The sequence below is a fragment of the Lissotriton helveticus genome, chromosome 8 (assembly GCF_964261635.1).
Source record: "Lissotriton helveticus chromosome 8, aLisHel1.1, whole genome shotgun sequence".
Lineage (NCBI taxonomy): Eukaryota > Metazoa > Chordata > Amphibia > Caudata > Salamandridae > Lissotriton > Lissotriton helveticus.
This window is the reverse complement of record NC_136069.1, coordinates 756,777,948-756,800,152: the sequence shown is the minus strand read 5'-3', so window position 1 is coordinate 756,800,152 and position 22,205 is coordinate 756,777,948.

The window sequence follows — 22,205 nt, the reverse complement described above, 5'->3', positions numbered from 1 at the left end:
GTCTAATCAGGTGGGAACTGAAGCTCAATCAAATGAAAAAGTTTTGACTCATGATCTGAGACCTGGCGATTGGGTCAGAACGAAAGTGCATCGGAGAAGGAATTGTCTAGCTCCTAGATGGCAGAAACCTAGGCAGATAATTTTGATCACTACTAATGCTGTAAAGTGCAGAGGATTGAAACGTTGGATACATCCTAGTCATACTATTCCAGTACCAACTCCTGAGAGTTCTGATATTGAAAGTGATACCACAGATGATTCTGATTCTGAAGCAGAAGGCAAAACAGAAGGTGAAATAATTCCAGATTCTGAAGATCGACAAGAAAGTCGACATCTGGAAACTGTGCCAGTGAATGGAAATCTGACAAGAAAAGACTTGGAAATAATTGAAATAGATTCTGAAGGTGAAGAGAATCTGTTAAAAGGAAAGATAACTGAGGATTCGGTTGTCTCCATTGAAGACAAAGAAGCTGAACAAAAAGAAGTTTCAGACCAGGAAAGTATCGAAAGGCAGAGAACAAACTCTGAAGTAAGGAACAAAAATCCAAAATCTGGGAAGTTGGAGGTAATTGAGGAAGAGGAGGAGAACGAATTACCAAGTACCAGTGATGGAAGACAAAGTGAAGTTCCTGAAGGAGTGAAATTGCCGAATAGAGAAGTTCCTGAGTCAATTGAAATTTCAGACTACGAAACTGAAGAAAGTGACGTGGAAGTTGAAAGTGAAAACGGAAAGAAAAGGACTTGGAAGTCAGAATCAAATAATTCTGAACCAAAGAAGAAGTACGTGAGAAAAGCAGACTACTGGCCAGGTGGAAGATTGAGAGTCAGATTGATCAAAAAGCCAATAGAACAAGTTGAAGAAATCAGTAGTCAAAAGAGTCCTGGAAAAGAAGTTGGAATTGGAAGGAAAATTGAAGTGATATCGAGAAAAGGGAAGAGAATAATAAGACCAAATCAAAAATACAAGTCTCCTGAGTGGACTTACTTAGTAATTCCACCTGTTATTGACATATATGATAGTAGTGAAGAAGAAAACGAAATCCAAGAAATTAGTGACAATGATTGAAATACAGAATTATTAAATTGGCAAAAGGCTGAAGAAAATGTGTTAGTTGACACAAGGTCGAAGAAAAACTGTTTAGTTAAAGAAAACTTATGTATGACATAAGGTCGAAGAAATCTTGTTTAGGGTTTTAAAAATAAAAATATTTTAAAAGGTGGGTGTAAATATAAATTTAGAATTGAATTTTAAAATTTATTTTTATTTTTTTGAGGCTAAAACTAACCAAAAATGCCTTATGTTAAGGAGAGCACTTCAAAGTGTTCTGTTTTTAAAAGATGCTGTAAGATGACTCTGGTATGTCTGCTCATTTTAGTTCTGCTCTGGTTGATTCTAGCCGTGATTATCCCTTTAGAAATGAATAAAGAATTACACAAAGTTAATTTAACAAGCAAAGCTCTGGTTAGTCAAACTAAACATAGTGCGTCTGCAAAAGTTATTGATCATCAGCCTAACATTCATCAAGATAAATCAATAGGTGATTTTTCAAGTAATACATTCACAAAGCTATTGAGTGAATATGTTAAGGTAATGGATGTAAAAGACTGCTATGTCTGTGTTAAATTACCTGCTTCTGTTTCTGAGGGAGTAACATATAATATGCTTCCTCTCACTTATGCTGTAACATGTAGTGTATTAACTAGTTTATTTTATCAAACTGGTCGTTTAGAATATTACTATTCAAATTATGATGAAATTTTTGCTAATATTAAAATTGATAACGCTTTAAATAAGCATAAGAAAGCAAAACAAATGAGAGAATTTTTCCTTGTTACTAATGAACTCACTTATGAGTATGCTTACAAGAATAATCTAACATGTAAATTAAGTGCTGAAGGAAAGAAATTTTTGAACATGGTTGAGGAGAGAAGAGCAATTTATAAGAGAAATGAATTAGTCAAGCAGACTAAGTCAGCCTTCTGGCAAAAAGAGGATGAGAGATTAAATGGCAAAATGCTTGAAAATATTGCAATTCACATAGACAAACCAGTTAGTGGAAAACTTTGCATTAGAAGAGATAATACACTTTTTGATAATTATTTTGTAGGTGCAAGTAACTGTGAAGATACTTATCAGATTATGGGAGGTTGGGGATTTAAAGGTGGAAAAGATCCTATCTTTCCTGGGATTTATTTTGTTTGTGGTGACAAAGCCTACTACAACCTTCCAGACCATTGGTATGGAACTTGTTATGTGGGAATTGTTTTTCCTAAAGTGTTTCATGTTGACAGAGATTCAGAAGGATTGTTTAAAATTCATAATTATGTAAATAGAGCTAAAAGAGAAACTTTTACTGAAGTTCTGGGAGATATTTTTCAAGCTGTAATACCTTTTGTTGGTATAACCCTAAATGCAGGGAGAATCAGAAAATTGTCCACTATAGTTGATAGATTATCAACTGACACAGCTGATGGGTTTCAATTAGTGAATGTTGAAGTTATTGCAATTAGATCTATGGTAATACAAGACCGTCTTGCTTTAGACATACTCCTAGCAAAAGAGGGAGGAGTCTGTGGCATTTTACATGTTCAACATTGCTGTACATATATACCTGATGAAAGTAAGAATATTGAAATGTATATTAAGAATATTACACAAATGCATTCAGAGATAATTCCTTTAGAAGAAGAAGATTTTACAGGGAAACTTTCAAAAAGGTTTCAAGCAATTAAAAACTGGTTTCATAATATCGGAAGTTCAATTCTTGGCAAGATTCTGGCACCTTTGATTATAATAGTATTCATTTTTATTTTGACCAAATTAGGTTGTTTGTTACATAAAAGAAAGAAACAGTTGAAAGAAAAGAAAAGAATCTATAAACTCAGAAAAGAAGAAGAAAGAGAGATCGAATTACAGGAGTTACATAGAGAGCGTCATGTTAATTGCAAAGATTATGCAGAAACAGACTTTTAGGTTTACTGATACAAATGAATTTGAATCGATTTCTTAAAAATTTAATTTACCAAAATTTTGAGTGCTGGTGTGGTGATTTGTTAATCACCAGATGAGGGAGTTGATGGAGCGAGATAGAAAACAAAATTTTGTTTAAACTCGCGAAGTCACATTTCCATAACATGAATAATAATATTAATGATTTGTGATATGTTGTGCTAATACAACTTAGATTAAACTTTACACGTGGGGGAACTAACATGTGTGCTCATAAACGTGCATAAATGTTGCATCTTTTAGTTCGTGCAAAATAATAAAATAATTTATTGTTTTCGTTTTTGTCATTACTAACTGCTGCAAACTTAAAAGAAGCATGTGCTTGTTTTGCTTTTCCTTGTCTGTGTGATGTCATTTCTACTATTCTAGGTGCATATGGGTCTCATGGAATAACGGAGACTGGTAGATATAAACGCTGCTTTATTTGTTTGCAATGGCTAGGTAACATTTAGATTAATCGGGTGGGTTAAATAATTAGTGAACCAAGGGGTGGATACAGAATCTACATTAATTCTTACATTAATACTTTTCTTGTGTTTGTTTTATATTAGAAATCATAAGTTGCCTGCTTTTGGGCCTAGTCACTTGAGCCGCAGAAAAGAGCTGACATGTAATTCTGCAGAAAGTCACGAGACGCCCATTCTGAAATAAATTATTCGTCAAAAGCTGCGTTCACAAAGCAAAAACTAATGCTGTCATCATTCTGTCGGACATGGCCAAGGTCGAAAGTGAACATTTTGTCAGTCCTTTACTTGGCATCCGCGGAAGTATAATGAAAGTCAATGGACGCTGCGAGAATGACTTTATACATTTGTTACAATATGAGGAAGCTTCTGGCTTCACGTGGAAAGAACAATGGTCTCTATGAAATATGATTTAGTGGAACTTTTTGAAAACTGGGTGACATGTCACTTGTCACTCTCAGCCAATGGGACGTCGAAGATTTCTGAAAACTTTCCTTTGCGTAGTTTAGTTAGCATAGAAAGGTATAAAAAGTCATGCCCTTAGGGATGGGCTGGCTGCTGCTTTCTGACTTTCCGATGAGGGTGATGTGCTGTTGGACTTTACTTGGAGCACGTAAGAATCCTCAAAGAACTTTATTTTAATGTCTATCTATTTAGCTCAGTTAGGGAATTAGATTTTAGAAATGTTAAACTTTAAATATTCACTTTGATTTTGATTCACTTGCTTAAATTGTATTTTCTCATAATTCTTTACAATCATGCTTGCTTTATTGCAAATAAAATTCATTTATAAAACTATCAAAACTTATATACCATAATTTAGTAAATAAAATCTTACTTTTGACAAACAAGCTGGTCTTGGTTATTCAGGAGTGTAGGTTACTATTAGCTAGATCACGTCGCCAATGGTGGTCATTTACATGGTATAGTTTTATTCTAATGACAATATTCTTTCCGCAGATGTATAAAATTGTATATAGTTTGTAGATAATGTGTATATAGATTTAATTTGACCACCTGATTCAGTAGGCCCAAAATATGTCAGGTTTATAAATGGGTCCATATTTAGTATAGAATTTTGTTTATAGGTTATGAAGTTGGGTAGTGTAGTTTATGATATATTTTCTATAGGCCGCTGGATCAGGAGCAATGCCATATAATATTACTATGATGGCACTCAAAGCCTCTACCATTACTACCATCGCAATCTCTTTTCCATGACCATGGAATAACCTGCCTGAGTGGGATCCAGGATGTTCTGTGATTCTTAATGTTGCGTCTGCTTCTGGGGGAATTTCTTCTCTATTATCTTAGTAGCTATTTGAGGTAAAGGTATTGAGTGATAGTTCACTGCTATAGAGGGGTTTGCTGTAAGTTTTTCAATAGTGAAGTATCTATTGCTCACTTCACACACAGCTGTAACATAGCAGTATTAAGAAAAACATTCAGAATTGCACTTAATACATAAGATATCATGGCAGTATCATTTTTGGGTTGGAAAAGGGGTTAGAGTTTCAGAGAGACTGCTAGTTCACAGAGCAATACTTCTGCTTTGTACAGCATTGCCCTCCAGAAAGATCTTGGGAGGTCACAGACCAGCTCTTCTGCTTGACATTATTGACTTACTCTGTGCTTGGTGTTAACCCAAAGCTTAGTTCCTGCTCTGATTGCCTTCCTCTTCTTGATGAAATGGTCAATCAAGTAGAGATTCTGACATTCACAAAGAGTACTGGCTTTGCACACATGATGAGATGGTTCCTTGGCAATGCTATAGATCTGTTTCAGAAAGTGGCTTTGTATTTTGGGAGGGGGTGACCCCTACCAAACTAAACACACTGTGGTTAGGCCAAAACAAAGTTCTCCTGTGGGAGCTATGGCTCAGGCAGTAACTTATGCCTAGAGGAATGCCTGCTACATTCAAGCAGATCCAAAAATGTTAAAGTCATGAGAATAACATAATACATTTCTCAAAATAGAACAGATTTTTGAATACACATAAAATGAGTATGCACAACGTCACCAAAATGATCAAAATCTGATAAGGGATAATAAACATATTAACTTGTAAACTCATGGAAGCTGAAGACAAGCTTGATAAGAAACTGCTAGTTAAAACACTCTTTTTATACCATCCACCGGGTGACAACACTGTTTTCCGGAGCAACTCATGGAAGTGATCACAATCAATGCTACTTCGCTCTCTAATACAATATTAGTAGGAGATTTCAACCTGCATTGGAACAATGTCAAAGACCCAACAGTGGCTACACTAAGCAATCTTCTCCAGTACATCAAAAACATTCAAGCATTCAAGGGACCAACCCACAACAAAGGTGCCACTCTTGACATCATCATCGCTAAACTGGGATCAGTAAACATGCTAGACATCACACTAACACACTGGTCAGACCACCGTTAAATTTGTTTCTAAATATCAGCACAAGAAATGAAAATAAAAGGTCAAATTAGACAGGGAAAACATGGGTGAGGGAGTGCAGCCACGTAAACAGAACAGAATGGATGGGTTTTTACCTAACCTCCTTGGCGCCTCAGACTGACCAAACATTGGTTCAAGAACTGACACATCTAAGCAACAGCAATATGACAAACATAGTTAAAAGTTCACTCCACTATGTCTAAAAAGGCAAAATAATAAACCCAAGTAACTTGGTCAACCAATACATTAACAATGAAAGAAGACAACTGAGGCATACGGAATGACTATGGAGGAAGGAACAAACACTACCCATCTCGAACAGTTGAGAATGCAAAGACTCTCACACAAAAAGCTATCTTGAAAGCCAAAACAAAAGCAATCAGATCTCACCTAGACAGAGCAAAGAGAAGGCCCAGAAAGCTCTTTGAAATAATAAAACAGCAATCAGGAAAACTTGCAGAACCCCAAATTGCAAACAACTCGACAGTCATCTGCAATGCATTCTCATCTTTCTTCAAACGTAAAATTGCAATCATAAGCAAATCTATTCCTAGCCAAACTAATGCCCAACCTACGAAATCCACCAACCACACTCTCACAACACACTTTAACTGTCCTAAGGAAAAACTGAGACTTCTGGAACAGTTTCAAGTCTCTATCTGAAGGGGAAATCCTGAAAACGATTCGGTCTTTGAAGCCAACCACATATTTTGATGATCCCATTTCCTCCCACCTACTGAAAGGGATCCTACAATCTGTCACCCCCATGGCGAAAATTGTTAACGCATCTCAGCATCTCTCTAACAAGGAGCCCTAACAGAATGCCTGAAGATGGGCCAAGTATCTTCCCTACTACAAAAAAATGGACACTGACCAGAAAGACTTAGGGCCAGATTAGGAGTTTGGCGGAATGGGAGTGGACCACCACACCACCCCTGCTCTCACACTACCAAACCCACCCGCCGCCTGCCAGATTACAAGAAACTTCATTGTCTGGTGGGCAGTGTGAATATTGCAACTTCAAATACCAGAAGGCCACCGGAGTGGCAACGCCCACTGGGGGAGGTGTTTGTTGAACTTAAAAGGTTGCAATGCCGGTACTGCAGCATACGTCATGAACCAATGATTAAGGGTCGAGAGGTCCCTAAACGCGTCTGGTTGAATCTTTGATGGCGTTCTTTTTTTAATCTGTATGCAGCCTTCGTGAATAAAGACAATTTAACTACCTACCTTTGAGGCTCTTCCACATGGGGTAACCTTCGTTGTTTGAGTATTTTGCGGTCCACTCCGGCCGCGGAAGAAGCCCCGCTGTGAGCGCAGCGCATGGGGGTGAGGCCACCGGGCGTCACCTGTGTATGGAGGCAGTTCTTCACGAAGGAACAAAGGTGCAGCAGACTGAAAGGAAGACGTAACATCAGCCCACTGGGGTTTTTTAACATTTTGATTATCATGTGCAGCAGGACGGACTCACTGGAGTTTGTATTGAATATTGCAACTTCAAATACCTGAAGGCCACTGGAGTGGCAACGCCCACTGGGGGAGGTGTTTGTTGAACTTAAAAGGTTGCAGTGCCGGTACTGCAGCATACGTCATGAACCAATGATTAAGGGTCGAGAGGTCCCGAAACGCGCCTGGTTGAATCTTTGATGGCGTTCTTTTTTTAATCTGTATGCAGCCTTCGTGAATAAAGACAATTTAACTACCTACCTTTGAGGCTCTTCCACATGGGGTAACCTTAGTTGTTTGAATATATATATATATATATATATATATATATATATATATATATATATATATATATATATATATATATATATATATATATATATAATATGGAAAAGGGGGCCATCTGGGTATCAGGCCCTGCCCCCACCCAGATAGCATGCTTTGCCGTCAATCTGAATCATGGGGTGGAAAAATCCACTAGACACTTGGATTTCATTTTTGGGTGGGAATCTGCACCATCAGCAACTTCCTCTACTTGCCCTTCTCACCCTGAGCAGTAAGGTTTTTCTACCCCTTTTGGGTGCAGATTGGAGGACTTGTCCCCTATCTACCTTCTGGAGGGGTAGAAAGCCCACTAGGAACTGGGGAGTTTTTTTGTAGGTGGAGCAGCCCCTTGAGTAACGGCCATTGCTCCTCCTCTCTCCATCAAGGGCAATTAGACTTTCTGCCACAGAAGGGGCATTTTAGGGTGTTTATCCCAGATCTCTCCACCCTGGGGAGGTGTAGAAAAGCGCTAGACACCAGGTGCAAGAGAAAAACAGTGAGGACTGCCAACTCAGGCATCAGGTTCTGCACCCTCCCTAGAATGGGCCCAATAGTCGCTTTCTCTCCTGCAGGGCAAATGAGGGGGGGGGGGGGGTTAATAATGAATCTGCACTCAGAGAGAGCAGAAAGCCTATGAGACACCAGGGATATATATGTTTTATTAAAATTATACATGGCTCAGTGGCTTAACCAGGCATTTGAACTACCCCCACCCCTGAATCCATAACAGTATTTCTGCCCACATGGGTCCTACAGCATCCCCAGCTGCATTGGCAATCATGGGACATTTTTATTGTTTTGGGGAATGTTTTGATAAATGGGTCATCAGGATGGAGTGAATCCCAATTTCCTCTTTCTCGGCGTGCTTAATGATTACACTATTTGTGCCTGGAGTCACCCACCAAACAGAGAACCCTATTAAAGCCAGACATTTCTGAAATCTGGACACACAGTGGAGTCCAGAAATGTATTAGTTGTGTCAATTCCATTAGGTTTTCTTACCCAGAATGTCCTGTATGCCCCAATCTTTGGCTACAATTATGCATTTTTCGGTGAAGAAACTTCAGGAACCTGTGAGTTCTTTCAAAATTCCAACAACCCAGCATTTCCATACTTTTGTCGATAAAAACGGCACACCACTTGGGTGGCTGGGCTTAGCTCCCACAACAGAAATATCCCCAAACAACATGGGGCATCAAATCTTCCCCATCAAAATCGACCCACTGTGGATATCTGTGGAATTTGGGCCTGAAATCTGCTGCCAGCCAAATAATGGATTGGTTATTAGTGTGTGATGCAGCAGTTCTTTTCCCCAGAATGTGATGCTTTCAAAGAGTGTGGTAAGGCAAGTTGATTGTGACCCAATCAACCTCACAGGATGATTAGGAAGGGGAAGGGGAGGGAGATTACTGTGGCTAGAAACATTCCAGTGTTACATACAGCTATCTCATATTAGAGCAACATTTAGATCAGACAATAAAACTATTTACCTTTTCCTGTCCAGGTATCACATTTTGCATACCAGCACTAGAAACAAGCAAATGGAGAAAGGGCCCCGGGAAAAGTTAATGCCACTTGACAAGGAGAACCAGCTCAGCTGACAGAGAAGGCACCCTGACCCCTGTCCTTCTCTTCATAGAAGTAATCGGTGTGGTCTGCTTCACTTCATTCTCAGTTTGTTTGTATTGCTGTGCATGTTTACAAAAGAACACTCTACTTTTACAATCATAAATAACTTTCGTATGGCACCTTTGGGCAGTCCTGGTTTTTTACCACACACGCGTTGTCCAGCATACGTATGTGTAGAAAGTGTAAGGGAGCAAAGTGCTGCTGGTTAATGCTCAAAGAGTTTTGGCGGTTTTACGAATGACATGATGCCACTTCTCTGCTATGCTTGTACGCCTTATGACGTGCATATTTGAGAAAAAAATGCATATTGCATCCAGAGCTCACACGTTCTTCCTTTACACTTTGTATGTGCATCAATTACTGTATTTTTTTATTGAACTTTTGCAAGTTCCTACAACTAGTAGAATGTGAACAATAAAGCATGGCACAAGTTTAGAGCTGTATTGTCACAACAAACTAACAAGTGAATTTGCATGATCAATTCAAAGGTCAGGTACAGGAAGACGTCTATTAACAGTCAAGCCACCGACCTTACTGACCAACTGTTTTATGTAACTGATTCACAGAAAGGAATGATGATTGCAGACATGGATTATATTTGCTTGTAGACAAACATTTTCTGAAGATTCATTGATGGAAATTCCAAAACCACTAAGGAAGCCCACAAACTAGGGGTGAGGGGAGGTGGCTAAAAGAGGAAAGGGTCATTATGGGCAAAGCCATATGTTGTGTATAATGTTCCTAAGCACAGTTGACAACAAGAAGTTAACTTCGTTGGTCTCAGGAGGCTGCATTATAGAACAGCTTAGAGCATTAAGAAACCACCTAAAGAGGCCTGTGTGTCAGTGCTCAATTTCTACTGTTGACTGCCAGTGCTTGGCATGAGCTTTTATTTATAAGAGTACTGGTGGGGCTGTGCATCTCTATTTTATCAGAATCATCAATTTGAGTATTTAAAATGCATAGACTTAATAAATATATAAATTAACACTTCAAGGCCATCCACACAGTTTGAGTTGATCTGGAACAGTCTAAAACTTAAAACATGTTTAAGTCTGATTATTAGTAGATAATGCTGGAACTGGTATTTAGTAGTAGTGGCACGAACTGTGGGTGGTGCCAGCTGTTATGGACATTTATGGACATTTGCAAAATACCTTTAGTTCTGGCATATCATTTATTGTGTGCGAGCGTGCATGCATGTGTGTGTATGTGTGTGTGTGCTGATAAATGAACAATCAATTTAGCTCTGATAGAATTATTTTAGAGCCAGGAATAATGTCTGAAGTACACTTTGTTTGCACAGATCATAAAGATGTCTAAGAATTTAAGTTGATCCTGATGATATCCACTGCCAGACTATAACATATGCACAAGCACCTTCTAGCTACAAAATAAACTACCAAAGTAAACAATAAATCAATTCTCACTTTCCTTAAAATCAATCTTGTGAAAAGGGCAGTTGCTTGACTTGCGTTAGTCATCTACCTACTTCTCCTTCGTAATGCTCAAAGTTTTCTGCTTCATACATATGTTGTTGCTCATAATGCTCAAGGTATCTCTGTTTAGTACAGATTTTCATTGTGGGTATGTATGTATGTGTTACATTACACAGTGGAGGTCACCATTATGTAGTTATAGTTAGGTTAAACTTTCCAACTGAAGATATTTTTTGCTCTGCTAATTACTTTGGGCTGTATGACGAATCTTCACAAACTTTTCCACAAAAAAAATGTATCCACTTCTGCTTGTTCCTGGAAAGTGTCAGGGTGATCAGTCATTGCGTGGGTCAACAAAAAAAAGGATTAAAAATACATTTTGTGGGCGCGGCTTGGAGAGGCAAGATGGCGGCTGCAGTCTTAGAGTCCTCCGGACCCCTCCGTCATCCGCTCTAAGCTGCTTAGCCCATCGGTTGAACATTGTCACCCTCGATGGTGGATATCGACTCACCATAGTGGCAGCAAGCTCCGGAGTCCAGTGAAACTTCTTGGATGCCATCTTAAAGCTCTCCCTGCTCGGTGCCCTGTGGAGAGGCTCCCACAAGATGACGGGCTGACCTCCATGTCAGAGGAATCCTGAAGTGGTTGGCGAGCCCCCTTCAAGCTGATCATTTGGCCGCTGCACCCACTGCCCCTGCACCCCCGCTGAAGATCCTGCAAAGCCACCAGTAGTGAGCCAGCGACCAGGCCGCAGGCCGGGCCATGGATCCCCGGGACTGGTGTAGCACTATGATACTGCAGTTGCGGCCAGGGACTCTGCCTTCTGCGATGGCTGGAGCTGAACTGAAGCGACCCAGTTGCTACATCAGCTGGTGGTGCCTTGGCCCAGGGTGAGGCACCGGCAGTAATCGCAAGTACCCCCTTAGAGGCCTAGACCAAGATGGGAATAACCCCCCTCAGGGTAGACCCAGGCGGAAAGAGCCAGGCAGGAGCGAGATCCTCCCCACGGTGACCCATCGAGGTGTTTCTGGCCACGGATTGAGCGACGAACTGCGTGGTCCGACTGGATTCCTGCTCCCATTTGCCACCTTTGGTCTGCGGTCTGTGTGTGCGGATTTGGACGCGCCGGCACTGAGAGGCCTATTTTCTTCTGGAGGTCACGTAGCAGACGGCCTGAAGAACTGACCTCCCTTGCCCGAGGCCCAAGGTGTGCTCTGATTTGCCGGGTCTACCATCATCAAGACTGAACCTCAGGTGGGAGGGGGCCAGAGTCAGGCCTTGCTGGGAAGACAGGGGTCCTAGGGGTCGAATTCTCACAGACAGCACCCTTTTTCTGCCCCCCTGGCCGCTAAGCTCCACCGGGAGGCTGCTGACTGGGTCCGCAAACATCCTATTGACTCCCCACTGAATGTCCTCGCGGAGGGTGCTGGCACAAGCCCCGTACGTCATACCATCACCAAATCCTGAAAGGATCCAACCCTATTGACCACTGAATTTGGATGTAACCCAGACCCAAGAAGTGCAACCTATGCACACAGACCGTGCCTCTTCCTGAATAACTGAACAACCCGGTCCTGAAGGTGGTACTGCCCTGCTCTTTATTTCCCAACTGGCACCCACCGGTACAGAAATTAAAAGACTGACGGCACCAGCTCTTACTCCCCTTGACCAATGAGGAAGCATCCCCATGCGAAGCCCTGGCACCCCTACATAAGGAAGGTTAATGCACCTGACGAGTCAACGGCCCTAGGGACCAGCCTACCTCCACGCAATTTGGGAGCCAAAGTGGTGACTGGCCTTCAGCCCTAAATAAGGACCAACTGAGAGACCTGGTGCTAGCGCTGGTTCCAACAATCCCCTCTTCTATATAACATGGGGAAGGACTGTGGCCTGAAGCCAGCAACAAGGCAAATGCAAACCAAGATGGACCAGTTCACCACAAATGATTCCGGACCCACAGAAGGTGCCTTGGGTAAATCGGCCCTCCCTGGAGGGACCTCACCACAATCCTGCAAGCCATGAGTATGTTGCAGGGCTCAGTGGAGAACGAAATTGGTGAGGTCAGGGAAGATATGGCCCTCATTCAGCAAGACATCCGCAACGCCACGGACCGCCTCTACGAGAAAGAATCCCATATCTCCACGGTTGAAGATGACGTTCGCCAATTGAAAGAGCAGGTAAACAACCTACGGACCCACATGAAAGAGTCACACAGACCTGCTGAAGATGCCAAAAATCGTTCAAGGCATAACAACCTCTGCCTGGTGGGGTTTCCAGAGGGGGGTAGGGCAAGGCCAGATCACATCCTTCTTAGAAAAATGTCTGGAGTCATGGTTGCCAAAAGACAATCATGGTTTGCAGTGGAACGGGCCCATCTTTCCCTGGTGCCCAAGCCTCTCCTGGTGCAGCACCTCGACCCATCATTGCCATGATCCTGAACTTTAAAGATAGAGATGCAATCCTACGGGAGGCACGAGCCCAAACCACATTGACCTATCAAAACCACAACATATTGATCTTCCCTGACTACACTAAGGAGGTCCAGGCTCAACGGTGCTCGTTCACTGACATCAAACAAAAGCTGTGCGCCCTTGGCCTTCAGTACAGATTACTATTCCCAGCCCACCTCCACATACTATTTCAAGACAAAGCACTCTTTTCTGAGTCCCCGGAGGTGGCCTAGTGTCGCAGGGTTTCTGTTCTCACACAGAACTGTGCACAGAGGAGTGGAACCTCGGCGAATTAGGGTGTCCCAAAACTCACCTTAGCAACCACCTCACCCCTTACCGAGCTAGCTACAGTGTCTCATTGGACGTATCAAACTCCCAATGTTTAGACAAACCAGAACATGAACTTATAGTACCTCAGGGTACGTGGAACTCATGAACACTCTTTCGTTATATTATCATTACAAACCAGAACATGGAGTAAAGAAGACACATGTGCATTTGAAATGTTTATTTACTAATGCCGTCTTCTCAGGCGCAGTATCTTAGATAATACAAGTATACTTATTATCAGTAGCAAAATTATCAGCATAGTTACTAAGACATAAAAAGCGAATGGTGACAGCATGTTAACATGCTGTAATGAATAAGAGTTAACAACACTTATATCTCACCCTCCCTAACACATATATTATATTATTAGCTAAGAAGGTCTCTTTGGGTTGTTTTAGGGCGGGCCCATACCTTAGTGTCCTAGCATGAAGGAATCACATCAGCATACACCAGCTCTCTCTGCATGTGCACCGCATCAAGTGTGTTATATGTGTTTCGTGCAAAGCAATATCAATCCCGCCTGAAGCCGGAGTTGGCAAAGGCTGCACTTGTGTTATGACTATGAAGGCGTGGAGATCAGACCTCATAACAATTCCATATCGTGTTGTTCCTGAAACTTCAGCACTCTTCGTGCAGACATAGTTTATTAAGCAAAGCTGATATCAGAGCAATAACATATTATTCTCACATACACCACGGCAAACTACTAGGTTGAAAGCTAAGTCAACAATTAAGTGTCGTGTGCAGAAGTTGCAAGAAAGAAAAATGGCGTTTAAACCTCAAATGTACCTATGCCAACTTAACACGATATAAGGATATACAGGAGCTATATGACACCCCCCCATGATCCGAGAACGGACAAAATATGATAACAGAAGTGCCATCTCATGAGAGCAGAACTCAACAGTAAACGAGCATGAATTGAAATTAAAGAATAAAAAGGTAATGCTAAAAAATAGCCCAAAAATCTAATGTGGCTCAAGCCAATAGGCAAGACAAAATTAAAAATTCATGACAAATAAATCAACGACATGCTATAAATCAGCAAGTCAAGATGAAGCAGTGTCTATGACAAAACTGTATATGAAAAGTAAGTAGCAACAGCCTCCAATAGGAAGTCACTGTCCTCATCCGAAAACAGTTCAGCCATCCAATTTAAAAGATGAAAGGAACATACGTGTTCTCCCAGCACCGGATCCTCTATAACCATCAGAGGACAGCTCGGTGGGTTTTCAAGAAAACTCAGTTCCAAGAAATTCCGTGCTGCCGACAACACATCCCAGGGACCAATTAGTCCATGCGCCACTGCTAAGGCCATAATCCTCTCGTCAGAACAAACCAACTCGTGAGCAATGATAGGACTCATCAGTTGATTAAAATCGACGTCAGAAGAAACCGGTCCGCAGAGACACAAATCAATGGCCCACTGGAAATCACAGGTCAGGCAGTGAAAAACAGGCTGGACACAGGTGAAATAGGAGAATCGAAAAGATAATCCAAATGCCGTGCTCAAAGTCGCCAACGGCAGTGTGCCATAACATTCAAGCATGCGATTGCGGAACCGCGTCAGCAGCAGCAGCAGTTGCGCGTGGTCTTGCACAGGATGGGCATCCATATTTAAAAAGACAGAAAACCACCAGAGCGCCAGCCGCTATTGCAAGTAAAAACGGGAACCCTCCAAACAAGGATGAAAAGATTGAATGGAAGAAAGCAGGGATGACTCCAAATATTTTCTCAAAGGAAGTCACGAGACCACTGCTAACAACTTTAAAAAAATGTGATAGGCCCTTTGTGGAGGATGCGTTAAAGATAGTACGAACCATTGCTCCGAAATGCAAAGGCAAATCAGTATTCAATAGAGCCTGAACTTCTGTACGTGTGTTAGCAACGTGAAGCACGAAAGTTTCACGGGCCGAGCTCAAGGCCACCTCTTTCTGGGACAAAAGAGCTCTTATTCTTGCCATGCCGCTGAATTCTGCTCCCAAGGTTGGTATTCTTGGCCAGATGGAAGAATCTCTATGTTCATGTGTGGGAGGGTAAAGCACATTTCTGCAGCAAATAACCCGCTCACTTACTGTAACTATGAAAGGGATACCTATAATTAACCCACAACAGTCTTCATTATTAAGCATTAAATAACTTCCATTCTCTAATAATTTAAACGTGGGGATGATAGCAGGAACGGGCGTGCCTTGTAAAACGCAAGCCATATTCGGCCTGTCCTTGTTGCATGAACCGTGTAACTGTATGTGTCGACACATTAAAGAATGATCTGGCGTCTCAGTACACTCCTCCCCATTCAGATAAACCTCCTGGTCATCCTTAAAACATCTGTATGTGTATGGGAGTGACCAGACTTCATGAAGGAAACCGCTACCCAAAGGTTCATAACGACCTATTGGCACATATTTCATACAATTTGAAAATTTATATAAAGCAAAAGGCAGTGTTATTAAACCGTGGATAAGCCACGTTGCAGCAGAGGCTTCTGCCACGGAAAAAGGTAAAGATTCTAACCTCTCAATATGTAACATAGAAAAGGAAGCATCACGCATTGAAAGCAAGCGTTGTTTCTCAGTCAAATTAAAAGGTGCAAATAAAGAAGAAACGTTCATGTAACCCCAGGGGACTTTACCCATTTTCAGAGTTTGAAGGGTCCACGCAAACTGCATGATTGATCGTAATTGATTCTGACCATGGTATAACACAGATATTTCATCATGCACAATATCGACAACTGACGACACAATATTATCCAATGTGTAAATTCTAGAGGAAAGCACATTAATGCTATTGTCAACAACTGCAAGCACTTTCTCAAGATTAGCCTGATCAATAGCCCTAAGGCGTGTAGCAGCCTCAATCTGTGATAGCTTCCAAATTTCATTGTAAACCCCATATAACCACCTTTTCGACCTGCCACTAGCCGGGCCTTTAATGAAATCATTCAAATCCACTTCTGCATTCAATTTGGAAAGGTGATTCTTAACCGCAGGTAAAGTTGAATGCTTCAGCCAATTTTTACACAACTTGCCTACGGAATACGAGGTGACAGTATGACCTAAGTCAAACCGGGGATCAGATCTAATAGTCTTAAAACCGTCAGTTAAATTTAAAAATCTACTTTGGCAAGAATCTGCACTACGGTGCCAAAGCAGCCAACCCTTAGGATTCATACTGGAAATGTTAAAGGAGGAATTGAGAAGCAGAGTCTGTAATTCTCTAATTGACAATTGAGTAAAATTACTCCAACCATCATATTCCTCCAACTCCGGGAAAGACGGAGTGTTTAACCTTTTAGATGTAGCCAATCCAAAGCATGTGGTCTGGGAAATTGTTTCATTTAAAAACAACATATGATTCGGGATGAGACATGCACGGTGCAAAGCCTCAGTGCCTTGTACCTGCCAGGCCCTTGAACCCCAAACCGATTTAAGGTCTATTGTTTCCTTCCATAGCTCATAGCCTCCAGTAACTAATTGATCTAGGAAGGCCTTCGAATACAACAATTTTGTATCGGTAAGTCTAACCTTGGACAGTGGCTGTTTGTGAAATTTAAAATAAAAGGACTCGGGATTGGACTGGTTAAAGTCAGTGAAATAAGTATACTTTTTAAGAAACGTTTCTGAACTCCCTTGTGTAGGTGCTGGGCAATGTTCCCACTGAGTATAATTAACAGCATCCCTTCGGGATGATGTTTTGTGTAAAAAGTGATTGCCATAATGTTGGTAACAGAACAATTCACCATAATTAGCAGATTCTAAATATAAATCCTCAGCATCAAAGGCAGCATAGTATTTTAAATCAGAAAACAAACTTTCCACAGCATTAACATCCCAGTCATCTGAACGAATGTTTTGTTTCACCACATCCTCCATATTCACTCTAAGTACATTAGGAACATTAACGACTTCCGTGGGGCCATGAATCTGAAACCGAACTGCATCCCACACGATTCCATCAAGGACAGGCCATGCTGTGATGTTAACCAAAGTCAAGTCTCTTTTTAATCTGTGTGTAGAATGTGAAGAGGAAAGAGGGGCCAAAGTTCCATTTAAATGAGTAATGCATGTTCTTTCCTCGACATAATGTCCATTGATGATTCGAAAAAATAAAACACAAAACCAATTGACATAAAAAGGTAAATCGAAACAAGGACTAGCCAAATGTAAGTCCAAGGCGGTATCAAAAAATGTTTTTTAAACAGGCTTGCATAAACTGCAACACGAGAGGGTTCCTTTGAGGCAAGAGAAACAGAGTCAAAAGAAAATCTGGAGTCTGTGGCTAAACGTGCTTGCAGGTCAGGTATGGACAAATCAGTGGGATAGGCATAGTCTGTCTCATCAATGTTAGTTCCAGGTAAATTATTTAATAAAGGACTGGAAAGAGCAGGTAATTCGATGGCCACTTCAGGTTCAATATTAGAAGCAGTAGGCATAACTGAATTTCTCACAATGGAAGGACAGGAAACAGCCGGTGTCATGCTAAGAAGAATCGGCCACTCTGTGTATCTTGACATTGTCAATTGAAATAAACCTGTTCTCCTTACGACCAGGAAGAGGTGGTAAAATGACTGTTCTTGTGCCCTTCACTCCAACGATGGGAACCGGAGCTCGATAGGAAGGACCAAATTCTTTCTTGTTATCGATCTTCTCCCGAACCAGTTCTCCAACTTGGGGTAGCCAGCCAACTACCGGGATCTGCAACCCATCATCCGACGTGGAGGGCAAATGTTCCCTTGCAAGACTGTCTCTGGTCTTTTGTAGATTCTGTAAAACATTGCAATGTTCATCTGCGTCAAAGGAAGTGGCGCGAACCACATAGTCTAGACCGTCAAGGTCAGGGACGTACATCTTGATTCCAAAGAGCATTTCGTATGGGGTCCGCCCACCCAGAGACCTTCTAGGGAGATTATTAAGAGCACGCTGCACGCCATAGAGGTGAGCCAGCCAGTTTCTGCCAGTGCCTATAACTCGGGCTGTCAAAGATTGCTTTAAATCACGGTTCATTCGTTCAACTACACTATTACCCTCAGGTCTGTAGGGTGACGAAAACTTGACTTGGACCCCCATCGAAGTCATGGCATCCTTATACGCCTTAGAGGCGAAAGCCGGACCCTGATCCGAATGGAAGGTACCACAGGCAAAAATCCCTATAAAGACACGCAAATCTCTAATGACAGTCCGTGAATCAGCGCTGCGATGTGGCCAAACCCACACAAAGCGTGTGCATGAGTCAACTGCTACTAAGATGTATTTATACGCAGTATCAGATGAAAAAGGACCGCAGTGATCTAAATAAACACAACCTAGCGGTTTATTAGAAATGTACAACTGAGTCTGTGGCGGACGCGTAGCAGTCGAAGGTTTAATCTGCTGGCATATGTCACAAAGCAGGACATAATCACGCGTCTGTTTGTACAATCCCCGCCACCAGAAACGTTGTTGTAATTGAGTTACAGTGGCTGAGACGCCCGCATGCGCAGACGCCACACCTTCATGTGCCGCTGTAATCAAGTCTGCTCTGCGATCCGAGTTGGGAATCAGCCGTTCCCCAACATCAGGAATTGTCACAAAAGGAACCTTTTCGGGACTTAAGTGGTATTTGTACTTCGAAGGGAATCCCGCAGGATGTTTACTTCCCTTCTCAGAGGCAGCTACTGCCGCCAAGATGTCGCAATCAATCTTTGTTTTTGACCTAGTAACCGCTGCAACTAAGTATGTAGATACTGCTGATTTCGCTGCTTCATCAGCAAGCGAGTTGCCAACAGCGTGAACTCCTACGCGCTGATGACCGAGAGTATGAATTACATAAACAAGCGGCAACAAAGCCTTAAGCTCCGCCACTCGAACCCAGATCATTTTATGTTTTATTGCGCTACCCTTGGAATCATGGAAATCATTCTGAATCCAAAAGAACAAGTTTTCATTGTAAGACTGGACACAATAGTACGAATCACTTACAATCAATGTAGTCACACTAGGATCTGCGTACTCCAACGCTAGTAAAAGAGCACGAAGCTCAGCCAATTGTGCAGTGCAATCGCCAAGGGGCAAGGTGTGCACTTCCCTGGAAATGAACTCATCGTTCAACATAGCACCTACCACAATAGCGCATGCGGAAACGTAGGCATGTTTAGAGCCATGCGCAACCTGCGCTGACCCATCAGTGTAAATGATGCAATGGAAGTCCTCCAAAGGTCGCATAGCCAGAGGAGCAGGATGAACGAACTCATACTGCAAGTACTCTTGCGACCGTAAGGAAGCGTCAAAAATGAATGTGACATCCGTGGATGTCAATGACGCAGCCCACTGAATCCACCGAGGGTGCAAAGCTTTTGAATTCGGTACACTGGCTTTCGTGACTGCCTCCAAATGAGGACAGGGTGTTACCACTAACATGCGCTTCCCCTGTGACAGAGCTCGTTCTTTAAGAATCGCCATCTGTACAGCAGTTAAAACTTTCTCCACAGTGGGAAACCGCAATTCAGCCGAAGTGTACAAGTGTGACTTGTAAGCAATAGGCACTGTGTCTCCTTCATTAAAAGTCAGGTACGTGAAACCCACCGCCCCTGGGATTATTCTTATCACCAGGTTGGTGTGGTTATCACGAGTCAGTAAGTATTCAGAAGCGAGCAGATCAGCCTGCAAGGATTGCAAAATGGCTGAATGCTCAGGCAGCCAGCATGATTTTGAGAAAGTAGGTTGTATTAACGCATACAACGGCTTGACACGCTGGGCATATTCCGGAATGTATGTCCTTCCGAAATTCAAAAAGCCCAGTAAAGATTGTAATTTTTTCAGTGTTGTAGGAGCGCGCAATTGTGCGCACTTCTCTAAGAAGTGAGGAGCCAAACCTCTACCTTCATTGTTGAGCTCATAGCCCAAAAACAACACTGTGTGTTCAGCAATGTGCGATTTTGCAAAGTTAAATTAGTAACCCATGTCAGCGAAGTTGCAAATAACAGAATTTACACGACACAGATGCTCCCAAATATCGTCGTCTGTGAGATATATGTCATCCACATACGAAAAAGCATCAGGGTCGAGTGCCTCCAGAATAGAGACAATGCGAGCGGTAAATATACCAGGACTATTCTTATAGCCCATTGGAAGACGCCGGAATTGCTTTTGGACTCCAGCGCTCGTAAAACTGGTCCATTGGGAGCTAAAGCTGTCCAATCTGTGGGCATAAAAACCATTGGATATGTCAAGCGTTGTCTTGAAACGCTTACGCACGAGACTATCCACTAGGGCAGAGCCGTGGGTATTCTGTACAGCACAGTTACGGCAATGCGAGTTTAAATGCCGGTAATCCAAAACCAAACGATATGATCCGTCAGGTTTGTTCACAGTAAAAAGGGGATTATTCATCGGTGACACACACGTTTCAATAACTCCCTGATATTCCAATTGTTCAAGGATTTCCGCGACGGAAGATTTAGCTTCACGCCGAATGGGATATTGAGGTTGAGGCTGCGGCTGAGACCGCAACGGAATTTCGTGGCAAGGCGACAATCTATCCCAACCACATTGGTTACGGTACAGAGCCGGCGCGAGAGCCCGAGCCCACTCTTCTGCAAAATGCTGCGCATGCTCTTTCGAGACAGTGTTCGCGAAACTGGGTAGGATCACCTCCTCCCCTCGCGGCGCCGCGAGCACAAAAGGTGGGGGCCAGTCAGCCTCCGAAAGTAAAATATCATATGTAGAAGACAGATTCTCCCAAAATACACCTTTAACGGTACGCTGTATGTCACCTTCAATTAACAGGACAATTTCATATAGTCTTTCAGGGGGAGCAAGGCTCGTATCCGCTGTTTCTATCACAACGTAGACATCAGTCTCTGTCACCCTCAGTAGTGGACGCAGCGCCTCTCTGACTATGGTTATCTCCGCCGCGCTGTCCAGCAAGGTCAGAGCCCACGTCAGATTCCGAAGCCGCGTTCTCACTATCTGTGGCATATCGATGCGCTGTTAAGGCTGCGACTTTCTTTTTCGCAAACTGCGGTCTCTTAGGCGTAGAATCCTCCTGCTTCCAAGCGCCCTCTGTCTGGCGGGGCTGGCCACGTCCCTGTTGGCCACCACGTCCCCGTCCGCCTCCTCCTCCACCGGTCTTCTGGGCCGATGAGTCCTGTAAGGAACGAGGAGAGCGTTGATCAGAAACCTGAAATCGATCAGGTGATTTAATCATCGCGCGATCGCGCAAATCATAAACTTTCTCAGACGGCGCAGGGACTTGTGTTGCAGGATAAGATTCCTGCGTTTGCTGCTGTTGCTTCCCCTGTTTCTGTTTCTGAGGCCAATTTTGCTTTTTGGACTTCGGTTGTACATCTGCCGCAGCAGATTGCACTTGTGGTTGTTTTTTATCCTTAACCGCGAAGTACTTCAAACCTTTACTTGTGCGACCGATAGTTTTGTAAGCGGCCACCACAATCTTCGCTAACTGGCGGGGCTTTTCGGCATCGGGTAACGCTGCCAATGCATTAAAAACCTGGAAGTTCACTGCATCTCCCTTGATGTTGGAGAGTATGAGATCACTCACAATCTCAAAATGTAAATGTAAATGTAAATGTAGTATACTTGTAAAGCGCACAGCTGCCCCAGCAACGGGGCGTCCCGGCGCTGTATAACTCTGGGGAACCCGTCCTGGCTTTCCCTGTGGGATGGTCCCTTGCTG